Source organism: Poecile atricapillus, chromosome 3 (assembly GCF_030490865.1).
Source record: "Poecile atricapillus isolate bPoeAtr1 chromosome 3, bPoeAtr1.hap1, whole genome shotgun sequence".
In the NCBI taxonomy this organism is placed as follows: domain Eukaryota; kingdom Metazoa; phylum Chordata; class Aves; order Passeriformes; family Paridae; genus Poecile; species Poecile atricapillus.
Genome location: NC_081251.1, coordinates 108,648,491 through 108,664,010, shown reverse-complemented (window position 1 = coordinate 108,664,010; position 15,520 = coordinate 108,648,491). Strand labels below are relative to the sequence as shown.

The following is a 15,520-nucleotide window of genomic DNA, read 5'->3' as shown; positions in this document are numbered from 1 at the left end:
AGGATTTTTAGTGAATGCTCCAAATATCTGAGATGATGGAGGGAAGCCTGGAGGGCTATATTTATTGTTTTCTTTGCTTTTTATTTTCCCCTCAAGTAATTTTAATTTTTTTTTCTGTATATAAACAACTTTCAATACAATACTGATGTTTGTCTCATTCAAAGTGAGATTTTTATTCTTCTTTCATGAGACTGACATCAGTGTATCTGGAAAGGAATGGAAATGGCCAAGATATTTTTCAGAGTGTGATTCAGAAGGGTTTAGGTCTGTTTAGTGCTGACTGTGGCGTTTTTGGTCTCAACTGAGACTGGGATGTGCAGGTAACACTGTGGTTGTCTCAGCTTCTTGGGACATCTGGCTCCAGCTTGACCTTCCTATGGGGTAGTCTCCAGGATCAGGAAATTTAGCAGACTCCAGGTGGTGGAAACAAGGATTTGGGTGTCTTTGAAGTGCTGTACCAGCTAATGCAGTGGCTTTGTGAGAATTATTATGGGAATAAATCAAGTAAATGGAGTAGATCTATTGATAAGGTTTCAGGTGTAACTCTCTGCAAGTGAGTGTTATGCTTTGACTAAGGAGTTGCTTTCAGTTGTTTTGCTGTGAAGGAGTTCTGCTGTCTGCAGTGTCACTTGAACATACCAGCTCTGACTGTATTCAAACCATACTGACAATAGTGCTGAGCTCTTCTATTTTCCTCTAATTTTTTCCACTTTCTCCTTCCTGCACTTCTCCTTTATAACACAAGAGTCAGTAGAAATGGTCTCCTGGAGGAAGACTATGTTCCAGAAGATATGCTTGCTATATTTAATCATCCTTGGAGTTTTATTTTGCTAGAGGACTGAAGTGACAGCCTTTAGAGAATAATTATATGAAACACCATGTGTGAGCAAAGTGTGAAATGTCTCCAGGACCAACCAGAGCTATAGATATTTTTATTAAATATTAATGCCATGCATTCACGAAGGGTTTGCCAAGCAGATGTTAAGCTGGTCTTCGTGGTAATTTAATTGAGCAAGGAACATTTCCTGCCATTTTTATCAATGTCAGGCTCTACATGATATTTTACATTGAAAATAGAAATTGTAGAGAAAGAGAGAGAAAAATAATTAATAATCAGTTTCCATTCATGAGTATCTTAATATTTCCCTTCAGAGGATTTTGTGTTTCTCCTGAATGTTTTTCTTGGAGGCCAATACGAATCTGAGCTAACCTGGACTGTGTGCAAATTCTTCCACAGGGCCTCCATCTGGAGTCAGGCCCACTCCTGCTAATGCAATTCTTATTTTTCTGTTTGCAAAAAGATGATGATGATGCTGTAAGCAAACCAAATTCTGAAGATTTTGATATAGAGCTCTGAAACTATCTGTGGATAGAGTCCTTCTGTCCTCCTTGGAGCATCATATGATGATCAAATGTCACAGCAGGATCTTTCTGTACAGAAAACATAGATTGATTAACCTTACTGACATGCCTCTGCACAGTGTAAAGTCTTAGCAAGATTTTGCATCACAAAGCATTTGATTATGTACAACACATCAAGCAAAAATAAATAAGAAAAAATAATAATGCAAAAAGGGAACTGCACTGTCTGTGGATCAGGTGGGACATAATGAGCCTATTCATGAAATATCACCAGAGGCCCCCTCCTCACAAGTATGACATTATTTACATGGAAAAAATGTTGTCACACTTCTAGATGTTGTTTTAAATTTATGAAACTGTTTTTCCTCCAAGACATAAGTGGACTTGTCTCAGTTTCACTCCCCAGAGTCAACATCTGTCCCCCACCTCAAGGGCGGGTGATCACGGTGGTTGACATGACCAATTGTAGCTCCAGCTGAAGAAGGGAAAAATAGATGATAATAAATCAGAGCATGGTAAGGCTGAGATAAAATGAAAAACCATCAGCTTAGTTTGTGGGTTTGACCTGCCTGCCTATAATGGCACAGGCTGCTTTCCATCATCTCTGGGAACTTCTGTAGGCACTGCTGAAACGGGTTATGTCTGTGAGAGCCCCAGAACTTCTCCTGCTCCACTCAGTGCTCTGCTGCTGCTGTGCAGAAGATGTGTGCCATTCTTTTGGTTCATTGGATGCATTTGAGGCCACCCTGCTTGAGGCAAAAAAGGTTCATTTACAGTCTGGCTCCTCTAGCGGGATACTGAAGGTTTGGTCCAGCAAAGGATCATCATGCTAATTCCTGACTTCTAGTTAAATCACTACAAGCCCAGGCTGTAGGGTAGAGCAAGGAAAACTCCTTGTTGAGGGAACAGGAGATGGTAGAGGGGCAGAAAACTTGACTGGTTTTGCCTCCTAAAAACAAAGGATTGATTATAGTAAATTCAAGGGAAAAACACTAAACAGACACCCTTCCTTTGGTTTCTAGAATTGTTGCCACTGATTTGTGTGGGTGTGTGCCTGGTTGCCTAAAAGGAGGGAAAATGGAGAGGATTTTGCAGACTACCTCTGTGCTGTTATTCTGTACCAACAATGTGGGAATGCAGTAAAGGCTGACTTTTTTAATGAGGTCTGTACCAAACCCAGATGTGTACAGAAGACTGTATGTTATGTATGTGAGCACAGAAATACAAACTTTCCAATATTTTCTGTAGAATAAACTTAAAATATCACAGTAATTTGCTACATGTGCTCAGAGATACGATACTGGTTTCTTCCCACTTCTCTGTACAGGAGAAAATTTATTTTACATGCTCTGAAAAGGTGTTAAGTTTTCAATGAATTGTCCTTCTAGACTGTTTTGAGATCAATATGTCTGGTTGACAGGCTGAGGATGAAAAATCTATTTATCAGTGTTGGAAGCAGGCCTTGGACCTGATCAAACCATTTCTTTATTATTATTTTGAAAGGAGGAGAAGGCTTAATATTTACTTGAAGCTGCTTGTTGACTACTCATATAATTTTTCACTCAGCAGAGTACTGAGCAGTATGAGTTACAAATATGAGAATAATCAAATGCTACCTAATGTAATATTAATACTAATACTAACACTGATATTAATACTAATACTGCTAAATACTAATACTAATACTGCTAAGAATTATTTTCCAAGCTCTGCTTTAAGTTTCTCCATTGTGCCTGGCATCTTTCCAGCTTCCTTCACATTTAGTTGATACCATTTGGTGAATTCATTGCAGGTAATGTCCAAGAGGCTGTAAGACAATGGGAATGTTTTGTACTCCGTAGGAGTCTGCATGCCACAAAGAAACAGAAAGCCCAGGAAGGGGCAGGCAGAGCTGCTGTGTGTTGCAAATATCTAGTGACCTTTTCGAAGGCCAAAGATTCATCTTGTACTTTGAATTTCTGGTTTTGGGAGTAATCAGCAGAAGTTTTCCCAGCAGGCTTTCTGCCCAAGATGCTGGCTGTAAGTCATGTGGGTAATGCTGGCTCAGCATCCTCGATGTAGCTTAAAAGGCTTTAAAACCTCCCAAACTGCCAGAGAGGGGTTCATCACTATCTCTTGAGAACTCCTCATTTTGCATGCACCTAGGACTGGAGGTTCTGCTGGCTCTGAAATCTGAGCTCTTTTATTAGCACAGCTGTGCCAGCAGCAGAGGTAGAACTCCACGCTTTACGCATCACGTGGCTTCTCACTTTTCAATTTTCCTTACCTGAGTGAAAATAGCTTTGAGAATGCAACACTTTCTGGGTTTTTATACAAGTATAGGAGGATTTGGGGTCCTTGGGTGGGAGACAAAATATGTGGGGGAAAGAAGGTGAAATCTCAAAGGTTTCTTTGCCTTTTCACCTTCTGAACTTGTAATTAATTAAAAGGTTTTTCAGGAAATATAAGCCATCTCCATGAGAAGGGGTTCTCCCTGTATAAATAAGGAGTTCAGGGCCTGTGCCCAGCCATCACTGCCCTGTATGACATCCCAGAAGAATAAGAACTAGTATCAGTTTTTGGTGTTTTTTTGAAACATATGGTGCATTTCACTGTTCAGAGCTTATACTCCACATGTGATGGGCACACAGCTCCCATTAACTTTAATGAGAATTGAATGCACAAGGGGAGCATATAGGCCACATCTCGAATCTTTGGATTTTTACTACTCTGTGTTACTAGCTGTGATAAATTAATATGTATCTGTACTGCCTACTTCAGTGTGCCAGCTCCAGTGGATTTTGCCATATTGGGTTGTTATCATGCTTTAACATTTACATCTTACTCAGGACCACGTCTGGTGGGCAAGAAAGACCAAGATGCTTGGCCAGAGGCTCATGTCTGACTCAGAAAATGAAATGGGATGTTGAAAGGTGTTTGGAGGACATGGTGTGCAGCCCAAAATGCTGCGTGCACTCTAGACACTGGAGCAGACAGCTCAGTATCTGGCATTTCTTGCTCAGGTTCATGACTCTAGTGCTTTGTTTCTGAGCAAAGTACGTTTCTAAGATATTTCTTTTCAGCTAACCCATGAAGAGTTAAGCTGAGGTTTCTGATGAGGATATTGCTCACTGGAACACATTTACATTACTGGGGATTTGACAGAATGTGTCTTGATTATAAAGGGTAGACTGCAGATGCAGCATCTCAAAATAAGGATCCTAAACAATAAGCATTTGTGCCAGGGAGATCAAGCTGACACTGCCTGAACTGGTGGGGTTAAGAGGCCAGAGCAGGTGTGGGGAATCCAGAGCCCAGGACTAGCAGTTCTGATTGCAACAGGTAGCTGAGCCAGGTCTGTAGAAACACAGCCAAGCCTTTGCAAACACAGACAAACTGCTTTAGGGTGCACAATGCCTGTAAACCAATGGTAAATATGTATTGCATGTTCCATGTTTTGTACTAATTTCACAAAGAATATATTTACTCCAGGCTCTGGTGCAAGCAGTAATGCCTCATCCATGCCAGCTCTGGACATTGGCAACTCAGTCCCAAGGCAGGATACAAAAGCCTAAATTGGATTTGCATGTTTGCAGTCAGCTGCCTACACTGCAGCCAGTGGTGAGGCTTTTATCTGTAAGGGCTGAATTTCCTTTGAATATTGGAAGGGTAAAAGACTAATTTCAGCAGTTTAAAACCAGGGACTGTCCCACTGTACTCAGCGCTGGTGAGGCTGCATTTTGAGTCCTGTGCTTGGTTTTGGGCTTTTCATTCCAAAAAGGACATTGAGGTGCTGGAGCAAGTCCAGAGGGGAGCAGAGGACCTGGTGAAGGATCTGCAAAACAAGTCCTGAGAGGAGCAGCTGAGTGAGCTGGGGTTGTTCAGCCTGGAGAAAAGGAGACTTGGGGGGGACATCACCGCTCTCTACAGCTCCCTGAGAGGAGGCTCTAGTGAGGTGGGGGGTTCATCTCTTCTGCCATGTCTCAAGACAGAGAAGATGAGAGGAAATGACCTTAAGCTGTGCCAGGAGAGGGTCAGATTAGGTATTAGAAGAGAAATGTTCACTGCAAGAGTGATTTGGCATTGGAATGTTTTGCCTGGGGAGCAGGTGGTGTCTCTGGGAGTGTTCAGGAGGCATCCAGATGTGGCACTTGGGGTACAGTTCAGGGCTGATTATGGTGTTGCTGGGTTGGGGGTTGAACTTGACCATCTTGAAGGTCTCATCTAACCTTGATGATTTTGTGATTCTGTGAAAAACAGGGAAATGTAGAGCCATTCATACAGTTGATAAAACACATTCAAAAGGAGCATCAGACAAAGTCTAGAATCCACCCTTTATTTTGATAAGAAAATAAGAGGGAACATCACTTTTTAAATCAGCCATGCAACTACTTCAGTGCAAGCTGCTTGTCTCTTTTGTTATCCTGTCTACTGATAGACAAGTTTGTGTGTTTATTTGGACAGAGAGGCACTAGGGGATGTATTCCCTTCCAAGCTGCTGGCAAGTTTATTGTAGGTTTATGGATTTGTTCTGGTAAAAGATGATGGTGTTTTTGTTGATGTTTTTTTTTCCTTTCCCTTCATGAGCAGAAATGTGACTTAAAATCTCCTATGTTGTTCAACTATTGAAATTTAAACTGGAAAAACAGAAAGATAGAAGATTAGTCGTATGGATGCATGGCTGGTTAAGAAGGAGGTATTTTCCAGCTGGGAGCTAAGACTGGGTCTTCCACAATGAAGAAAATGAGATTAGAATAAGACTGGAGGAATAAAAAATAAAAAAAAAAATATAGTCTGGGGAATGAATATTTCAACATATATGCTACAATGGCCATGAATGTTCTTCCTCAGTTGTTGAGGGATTTTGCAGCAGTCTGATTTAGGAACAAGGTGTATGTGACCTTTGCACTGATGGGGTCAGATCCACTTTATACTTGCAGAGGTCAAGGAACTCTGGGAATGAAAATAATTTGTGTATTTACTTTTCTTTTGCTAGAGTCCATTCTGGAAAATAAAATAAAATAAAAAAAAAAATGCTTGGCCACTGCTTTAGCAAGGAAGGAAAGAAATGACATGTTTTTTTTGTCTTGACATGACTGCATGCTGCAACCTTCATTCTTCGGTTTAAATACTCCAAAATCATCAGAAACTTGAATCTGAATGGACCACTTAACTCTGTTATGATGAGAGAATGTGATTGCCCTTAATGTTACAGAAAGAGATGTCTGTCTTTAGTGCCAAATATCTTCATTTGAAAGTTGCTCTCTCCTACTCTGTTTGAATTTTCTGAAGGTCTCGATTTCATCCTCTGGATGAGGATCAGACCTTTCAAAACTTCAGTGCCTCAGCCTCCATTCTGCACCACCACATTTCTGGCAATGTTCAATAATTGTTCATCTTGAAACTCTGGGGAAAAATGGATCCTGTTAAGACTGAGCAGGGAGAAGAGGGTTGTTGAAAGACTGACCTGCCTTTTGATGAGGTTCATCTTTATCACAGTGTCCTACTGTAACTTTTCCTAGACTCCAACACCTACTGCAAAGGGAGGGGAGAAGCTAAGGTGTCCACAGGCAGCACAATCCTGAGCTGAGTGATTAAGCTCTGCTAAGAGATCAGAGCTCTCACTGGACCAGTGAAAACCAGCCAACCAACCAAAAAAATCCAAATACCAAACCCACCACCTTTGGACCTCAATTGTGTTTCAATTGGGAGAATAAATTTGCTTTTCATAGGAAACTATATTTGGCATCTTTCTTTCTGCTGTGTAGCAATTTTCAATGGGGACTTTGATTTTCAATTAATTTTGCATTTTTATGCTGGAAGCTAGACATTGCCATGATGGCTCAAAGATGCTCCCAGATATAATATTGGATTTTTTTTTTTTTTAAATTGTTCTTGGGACTAATTGAAAATGTTAAAAATGCAGCATTTTTCTTTCAAATGTAGCTGGTATTACTCAGCCTCATACAATCAAAACCCAGAGTTTGGCTGCTTGAAAATGCAAGAGGAACAGGAAGTTTATATTCTTTTTGAGTACTGGGTTAAACTTACAGAACACTTTTGCTTCCGGTGTTCAGAATTGTCCCTGTGGTGCTGTCAGCTGGAAGCACATCTTGTAAAATTGCAGGTGAAATTTTAACGTAACCACCTCATTTTGGTGATCTAAATCCTCAGGAAAAATGCCAGATATTGAAAGCTTCCTTCCTGATAAGAATACTGTTAACTGGCAACCCTAAAAATCCAGATTTTTTTTTTTTTTCCATCAGTCCTGTCAAGGGATGTTTTTACCTGATGAAATATGCTTTACCCAAAATTGCCTCTTCTGTTAAGAGGAATGAAGTAGCACTGCCTCTGCTTGCCTGAAAACCAAAATATATTCCTAGGGAGACTGTTCTGTAAAATCAGGAATTACAAAATCTTGAAAGCTGAGTGACCTTTTTAGTCTTTGTGATGCCACATAAATGCAGAGACTTCCAGTCTTTAAGTACTGCATTTTTTCTGCAGCCACATGTCTGACTAAATCAAATATTTAAAAAAACAAACTAATCACCACCTGCTTATTTTCTCAAATAAATGCCTCCAGATTAAGGTAATGCCAGGACTTTTATCCTCTCTCAGGAAGGGATGGAGGAGGAGAAACGTGGTTATTCTGGGAAGGCATAGTCACTTTCTTGTCTGTCAGGTTGATTTGGCCAACTCCAGCACTTACTCCATACAAGGGTAACAACACTGTACTGGCACCTAAAGTCCTCTAAAGCAATATTCTCCCTTTATTTTTTTTCTTTGGAGAAAAACAGGTGTCTCATTTGAGTAGTCAAAATATAGGTAAGCCCCAAGATTAATTTCCGTATCTCATGCCCTGCTGCCCTGAAAGGTGACTTTGAGTCAGATTCTCAGGTTCTGTGAGTGCATCTCTCTCCAGTTACACCACCCTGTGCTTTCCAGAGACTGTGAAATTTGTTCACTTGTTGAAAAAATTTCTTTATGTTGTGGTTTTGAGTACTCTGTAGAGAGGCAACACAGCAACTTTTCTTTTTCTAGAACTACTCAGCTGCATCCTTTTGACATTATTTATTGAAGGCAAATTATTAACAGTTAATACTGGCTTTAATTCTGCTCCCCCTTCACAGCAAATGTTGATTCCAGCTCTTCTGATTTTGATGAAGACTGGCTTTGCTGGCAGCCTGTGGCTGGCACAACTACAAAGCTGATTTTGGGAACCTTAGAGGTTTATTTAGATTCCTTAAATATTTTGGCTTGATGGTATCATGGGTGTTTTGAAACTTTTGAAGCCTTTTCAATTCCTAACAACAACAGGCAGGCAGACACAGAAACACACAGGGACTAGGAAGCCAGTGACATCTTTGCTTTGTTCCTCTTGCGTCTCCAGGGGGAGGAAGGAGGAGAGGTCCAAGGACAAAAAGGAGAAATAATAGCAACTGGTAGATGGGGACCACGTTCTTCACCTCACTAGGGGAGGATGGAGTAGCAGAGATGATGCTTTGTGTGCCTGCCTTGGTGCAGTTTGCGTTGCTGGGAAGGGATGTGGAGCTGTGGAGTTTGGACCCTGTGTGTAAATGCTGATTCCTGTGCTTTGGTGATCATTCTGAGCATTAAAGCTAGTTCCTAGGGGTCAGCCTGCTTGTCACCTTCAGGAAGTTTACTGCATTCCTCTCTCACTCTGCTATGGGCTGTTTGGATTGGTACCCCACAGAAACACGCTGCTTTAACTTTGATTTCTTTTTTGTTTGGTTTGGGTTTTCTTGGGGTGGCAGAAGCAGGGAGGGAAATGTATGTGGAGGAATGCTGGGAGCATGTGGAGGCAGCAGTCTTGGGCAAAATGTTTTCAGTGTGCTACACCTGCATGTTTTGGTACTAGAAAATCACATTGAGCTTGAGCTGAGGAGATGGAACACCTTTGCACATCTTTTTTTTTTTGGTTTTTTTTTTTTGGGTTTTTTTTTTTTATAACTTACGGTATTAAAGTGATCTCCTATGGAATGACTGAGTAGAAATAGCCCAAAATAAATTTGATCAATTTTGAGAACTTGTATGTAGTTCCCAAAAATCATCCAGTGATTTCTTGTTAATGCAGTGAGCCATATTTAATGCTTAAGACCAAGTTGATGCATGTCATTTCTCTTACAGCACTGTGCTTCTCCATTCTCCCTTCTTCTCCCTGTCCTTCTGCCTTTCTGGGCTTCACAGCATTTTCAGCAAAGCTTTGAAGGGGTTGATACCTAATGAGTTTGTTAACTATATTGCAGCCTCAGGCCTGCTTGTCTTTCTTGGTGCATCAAAGCATGTGGGAGAAAAAGCTGTGTGCAAGAAATGTGGCAGAATATGACTTTTTCTTCTTTGCCTGGAAGGATGGTGGACAGTGTTTCGTGCATCCATTAGATTTGTTCCATTCCTTATGAGAGTGTTTTGCAGTGAGCAAGACAGATGAAACCTCTACACAACTTAAATTTTAATTAATTGAAATTAAAGTAGTCTAATGATTAGATGAAGGCTACTCCCTTAATCTTTAACTATTCTCCAGAATCCTGGCAGAAGAATAAAGCTGATTAACTAATTCTATACAAACGATCTTCTCTTCAGTTAAATGCCATAGGAATTTCCCAAATGGGAGCTAACAGACAAAACAAGTAATCCCTGTGCCCTGCACTGTCTATTTAAATTGGTAAGCAGAAGTGAATACTCCTGTCTTAAAACCCATCATGCTTTTCTGATGGGCACTGCAGGCTGGATCTATGAACCGTCTGTGTCTCTAATGCCTGGAAAAACTGTGAAATAAGAACTCCTGCTCTGACCTCAAGGTGAAGCTGCCCATGATGCACTGGAAGGAGCCTTTTCTGTTTTCTTCTTTTCGGTATTGTGAGCATTGGAAATGCCGCTTTTGAGAGTGTCTTGGTAGCAGAGTTGAATGGTTGTAGAAAGCTTCCCAGCAGAACAATAGATTGTCAATAAACAACACATTTTCTCTGAACTGATATGTATAATAAAGGTCAAAGATCTTGATTTAAGGCATGCAGAAAGGCTACTAAAATCAGAATTGATTTTCCCCTGCAAGAGAGATTAGAAACAGAATACATTATTGTCACAGTTCATAGTAGTTAGGCTTGTCTTCTGTAGCTAAACCAGAACAGTATGGGGATATGGCAGGCCTGAGAAGAGAAGCTGTGGTTTTTGTATGGAAAACCAAACTAGTCCTTGCCTTGGCCCTTCCCCCCAAACTCCATCTCTTCAGGTTTTGTGTCAATTAGCTTCAGCGACCACTGGATGTAGCTGTCGCTTCACAGAAATATGGCCAAGTAGACACCTTTCCACCTCCTTCAAGATGACATTGGAGAGATCCCTTCCTTCCTTCCTTCCTTCCTTCCTTCCTTCCTTCCTTCCTTCCTTCCTTCCTTCCTTCCTTCCTTCCTTCCTTCCTTCCTTCCTTCCTTCCTTCCTTCCTTCCTTCCTTCCTTCCTTCCTTCCTTCCTTCCTTCCTTCCTTCCTTCCTTCCTTCCTTCCTTCCTTCCTTCCTTCCTTCCTTCCTTCCTTCCTTCCTTCCTTCCTTCCTTCCTTCCTTCCTTCCTTCCTTCCTTCCTTCCTTCCTTCCTTCCTTCCTTCCTTCCTTCCTTCCTTCCTTCCTTCCTTCCTTCCTTCCTTCCTTCCTTCCTTCCTTCCTTCCTTCCTTCCTTCCTTCCTTCCTTCCTTCCTTCCTTCCTTCCTTCCTTCCTTCCTTCCTTCCTTCCTTCCTTCCTTCCTTCCTTCCTTCCTTCCTTCCTTCCTTCCTTCCTTCCTTCCTTCCTTCCTTCCTTCCTTCCTTCCTTCCTTCCTTCCTTCCTTCCTTCCTTCCTTCCTTCCTTCCTTCCTTCCCTCCCTCCTTCCCTCCTTCCCTCCTTCCCTCCTTCCCTCCTTCCCTCCTTCCCTCCTTCCCTCCTTCCCTCCCTCCCTCCCTCCTTCCCTCCTTCCCTCCTTCCCTCCTTCCCTCCTTCCCTCCTTCCCTCCCTCCTTCCCTCCCTCCTTCCTTCCCTCCTTCCTTCCCTCCTTCCCTCGTTTTTGGGGTTCTAGACTCTGTTTTGAGGTTCCAGGCCCAAATTTTTGGTGTTCTCATCCCAAATTTTTGGTGTTCTCATCCCAAATTTTTGGTGTTCTCTACCCTAACCCTCCTCATCCCAAATTTTTTGGCTTTTATACGCAGAATTTCGGGGTTCCAGACTCAGAATTTGGGGTTCCAGACTCGGAGCTTCAGGGTTGTGGACTCAGGTTTCGGGGTTCTGGACTCGGGGTTTGCGACTCGGGTTTTGGGGTTCTAGGTTTGGGTTTCGGGGTTCTAGGTTCGGGTTCTAGACTCGGGGTTTTGGGGTTTTGAACTCTAGTTTTTTGGGGTTCCAGGCCCAAATTTTTGGTGTTCTCATCCCAAATTTTTGGGGTTCCATCCCAAATTTTTGGAGTTCTCATCTTAAATTTTTGGGGTTCCAGGATCAGATTTTTGGTGTTCCAGGCCCAAATTTTTTTGGGGTTCCTACCCTAACCCTTCTCATCCCAAATTTTTGGGGTTCTCATCTTAAATTTTTGGGGTTCCAGGCTCAGATTTTTGGGGTTCCAGGCCCAAATTTTTGGGGTTCTCCCAAATTTTTGGGGTTCCAGGCCAAATTTTTGGTGTTCTCATCCCAAATTTTTGGGGGTTCTGGGCCCAAATTTTTGGAGTTCTAGGCCCAAATTTTTGGGGTTCTCTACCCTAACCGTTCTCATCCCAAATTTTTGGGGTTCTCATCTTAAATTTTTGGGGTTCCAGGCTCAGATTTTTGGGGTTCCAGGCCCAAATTTTTGGGGTTCCTTCCCTAACCCTTCTCATACCAAATTTTTGGGGTTCCAGGCCGAAATAATTGGAGTTCTTATCTTCAATTTTTAGGGTTCGAGCCCCAAATTTTTGGGGTTCCAGGCCCAAATTTTTGGGGTTCCTGGCCCAAATTTTTGTTGTTCTCTACCCTAACCTTTCTCATCCCAAATTTTTGGGGTTCTGGGCCCAAATTTTTGGGGTTCTCTACCCTAACCCTCCTCATCCCAAATTTTTTGGCTTTTATACGCAGAATTTCGGGGTTCCAGACTCAGAATTTGGGGTTCCAGACTCGGAGCTTCAGGGTTGTGGACTCAGGTTTCGGGGTTCTGGACTCGGGGTTTGCAACTCGGGTTTTGGGGTTCTAGGTTTGGGTTTCGGGGTTCTAGGATCGGGTTCTAGATAGGTTCTAGAGTGCTCTAGAACGGTTCTAGATCGGGTTCTAGAGTGCTCTAGAACGGTTCTAGATCGGGTTCTAGAGTGCTCTAGAACGGTTCTAGAGCGGGCTCTAGAGCGGGCTCTAGAGCGGGTTCTAGAGCGCTCTAGATCGGGTTCTAGATCGGGTTCTAGAGTGCTCTAGAACGGTTCTAGATCGGGTTCTAGATCGGGTTCTAGAGTGCTCTAGAACGGTTCTAGATCGGGTTCTAGAGTGCTCTAGAACGGTTCTAGAGCGGGTTCTAGATAGGTTCTAGACCGGGTTCTAGACTCACAAACTTGGGGTTCTATGTTCGGGTTCTTGACTCGGGTTCCGGGTTCCAGACTCGGAATCTGGGGTTCTAGACTCGGGTTTCGGGGTTCTAGGTTCGAAACTTGGGGTTCTAGACTCGGAACTTGAGGTTCTAGATCGGGTTCTAGATCGGGTTCTAGAGTGCTCTAGAACGGTTCTAGATCGGGTTCTAGAATGCTCTAGAACGGTTCTAGAGCGGGTTCTAGAGCGGGTTCTAGATCGGGTTCTAGAGTGCTCTAGAACGGTTCTAGAGCGGGTTCTAGATCGGGTTCTAGATCGGGTTCTAGAGCGGGTTCTAGAGCGCTCTAGAACGGTTCTAGATCGGGTTCTAGAGTGCTCTAGAACGGTTCTAGATCGGGTTCTAGATCGGGTTCTAGAGTGCTCTAGAACGGTTCTAGAGCGGGTTCTAGACCGGGTTCTAGACTCACAACTTGGGGTTCTATGTTCGGGTTCTAGACTCGGGTTCCGGGTTCTAGACTCGGGTTCTAGACTCGGGGTTCGGGGTTCTAGACTCATAATTTGGGTTCTAGACTCAGGTTTCAGGGTTCTAGGTTCGGGTTTTAGACTCGGGTTTCGGGGTTCTAGACTCGGGTTTCGGGGCTCTAAACTCAGAATTTCGGGTTCTAGACTCGGGTTTCGAGGTTCTAGACTCGGGTTCTAGACTCGGGGTTTCAGGTTTTTGAACTCTAGTTTTTTGGGGTTCTCCTCCCAAATTTTTGGTGTTCTCATCCCAAATTTTTTGGAGTTCCAGGCCCAAATTTTTGGGGTTCTCTACCCTAACCCTTCTCATCCCAAATTTTTGGAGTTCCAGGCCGAAATTTTTGGAGTTCTCTTCCCTAACCCTTCTCATCCCAAATTTTTGGGGTTCTCATCCCAAATTTTTGGGGTTCCAGGCTCAGATTTTTGGGGTTCCAGGCCCAAATGTTTTGGGTTCTCCTCCCAAATTTTTGGTGTTCCAAGCCCACATTTTTGGGGTTCTCTACCCTAACCCTTCTAATCCCAAATTTTTGGGGTCCTCATTCCAAATTTTTTGGAGTTCCAGGCCCAAATTTTTGGGGTTCCTTCCCTAACCCTTCTCATCCCAAATTTTTGGGGTTCTCATCTTAAATTTTTGGGGTTCCAGGCTCAGATTTTTGGGGTTCCAGGCCCAAAGTTTTTGGGTTCTCATCCCAGATTTTTGTGGTTCCCTTCCCAGATTTTGGGGTTCTCATCCCAAATTGGATGCCGCCAAAGCCCTTGGAGCCGCCGTTCCCAGCGGCTCGAGCTCGGGAAGCTCGGCCTGAGCACAAAGGCATGGATACAGCCCCGGGAATGCCATCAGAATCCCGGGAAAATGGGGAGAGGAGACAGGAAAAGGGAATTGGGGACCCTGGGATAGAGAGAAAGGAATGAGGGAACAGGAGAGGGGATGGGAAGAGATTCCTGCTGCAACCGGGGGGAAATCCAGTGAAATTCCCACTGAAATGGGGAAAATCCATTGAAGTTCCTCCCAGCATTTGGACATCGCTTCTTTGGACTTCCAAAAATTCCCCGAAAAGCCAGCGGGGTTTGGGATCTCGGGCTGTGCCGGGCGCAGGGAGGAGGAATTGCCGGGATTGCTCCAGGTAGGATCCAGCTGATTTCCAGCTGCCACCGCTGGAATCCCAAATCCTGGGAATTCCAGGGATCCCGGCCCTTTCCCACCCCGTAAATCCTGGGATTTGCAGCTGGGCTGTGCCCGCAGCTGGGGCCGGATCCCAGGAATCGGGAGATTCCCTCTGGAATTCGGCTCCAATTCCCTCAGCTCCAGCCTGGGAGTGGGAAAAGGGAGGAAAAACTTCCCCAAATCCACGAAATCCACGGGAGAGGATGGAAACCTCCAAAGCGATGACACCACCGGCCTGGAAGAGCTCAGCCTCCCCTGTGTCCCACCCCCGGGATTAACTAATTAATTAATTGGATTAATTACCCGGGTTAATCACAGCTGAGGCAGCACTGGGATCCTGTTTTTCACCTGGAAAATCCATCCCTGCCTCTATCCCAGCACCGCTTGGGGAGGAGTAAAATTTCTCTTCGAGCCCGGAAAATTCCATCTTTTTCCCACAGAATTGGGGTTTTTCCCTGCCCTGCTGGGGGCTCCTGTCCCCCCCAGAGGGTGCCTGGGATTTGGATGTTTTTCCCCAAGAAAATTCCCAAGATTTTCCCTGAATTCCCAGCGCAGGGAGCCACCAGGCCTCGGACAGATGTTTTCCATAAATAACCAAACAAGGAGCGCACGGCAACAGGGAAAGCAGATCCAAATAGGCCGGAGGAATTCTCTGGAAAAGGGCTGCGCTTTCATTATCAAAATACCAGATTTTACCTCTGGATTCCAGTTTTTTTTTCCCAGAAAATACCTGTCAGGGAGCGTGTCCCTCTCTCCCTAAATCCTGGCCCAATCTCCTCATCCCAACCCCTCAGAAAAGAGATCGGGAACAGCTGAGCCAAAAAAATTAAACAAAATAAAAGCAGGGAGAAAAGGGTTTTGCCAAGGGGAGGGGAAAAGCTCCGGACTTTGCTGGATTTCCCCCCTTCCCCCCTCCCTCCCTCCCTCCCTCCCTCCCTCCCTCCCTCCCTCCCTCTCCCTCCTTCCTCTCCTTCCT

General features: G+C 43.7%; 1 long non-coding RNA gene across 2 annotated transcripts in view; it reads left to right on the top strand.

Annotated features, from left to right (window-relative positions):
• The window catches only part of LOC131577523 (uncharacterized), a 155,956-nt gene that overhangs the window by 80,494 nt on the left and 59,942 nt on the right, over window positions 1–15,520 (top strand). The window lies entirely within an intron of this gene.